Source organism: Physella acuta, unplaced genomic scaffold, assembly GCF_028476545.2.
Source record: "Physella acuta isolate Inbredline_101_S28 unplaced genomic scaffold, ASM2847654v3 ptg001616l, whole genome shotgun sequence".
Taxonomy (NCBI): domain Eukaryota; kingdom Metazoa; phylum Mollusca; class Gastropoda; family Physidae; genus Physella; species Physella acuta.
The window spans coordinates 25,602-26,474 of NW_026733130.1; the positions used below are offsets into that span (position 1 = coordinate 25,602).

The window sequence follows — 873 nt, forward strand, 5'->3', positions numbered from 1 at the left end:
CCTTGAAAATGTCATCCGTGATGCCGTCACCTACACTGAGCACGCCAAGAGGAAGACCGTCACTGCTATGGATGTCGTCTATGCTCTGAAACGTCAAGGTCGCACCCTGTACGGCTTCGGCGGTTAAACTCAACCCAGGACCACCCATTTGTTCTACCCATCCGGCCCTTATTAGGGCCACCCATACGTTTCCGAATTAGCTCGAGTGGTTGTAACCCCTACACGAATGTTTTCCATACCTACCCCTTATTTAACTTACTGAGTTACTTCTAATTATTAGGTTGTAGCCTACTTAGTTTATTTATTTAATTTGGGCAGAGTGGTCATCTTTCCTTTGTTGGTTTTTAAGGGGTTTGTTTCCATGGGTGGGTAGGATCGAGGTAGCCTACCGTGAAGGCACAAAAGAAACAAACAAAAAATATTTCGATATTACAAAAGTGTTCACAGGTATGTGGTGAACTTAGGAAAGAGTGCAGGTGGTAAGAATAGGTGTCCAGTGGGGCAAAAAATAAAAGACAAAAGATGAAAAAAAGTCTACAACACGTGGTGTTCCCAAGCGGTCACCCATCTAAGTACTAACCACGCCCGACGTTGCTTGACTGCGGTGATCGGACGAGAACCGGTATTTTCAACGTGGTATGGCCGTAGACATCTGTGTGAGAAAATTGGGGCTTATAAATATACTCAAACGAAATCAGCAGTTATTCGTCCTTTTCTGGCTACAATAATGATTTCACTGCTTTCCTCATATTATTTCAATAATAAAAAACGCCCTAAATCTCCACAAAAGCGAAACATTGTTTTAATATCGAATACTATGTGCCTTTTTTTCCCTCTACAGCCATTGGTCGCTATTTTTAACCTGAGGCGGTA

The 873-nt window shown here is 42.7% G+C and overlaps 1 non-coding gene across 1 annotated transcript; it reads right to left on the reverse strand.

The window, feature by feature from the left end:
- Nucleotides 1-531: 531 nt before the first annotated feature.
- Nucleotides 532-650, reverse strand: LOC131929326 (5S ribosomal RNA). Its single transcript, XR_009383949.1, has one exon. It is a non-coding gene; the product is annotated as a 5S ribosomal RNA (ribosomal RNA).
- Nucleotides 651-873: the final 223 nt, after the last annotated feature.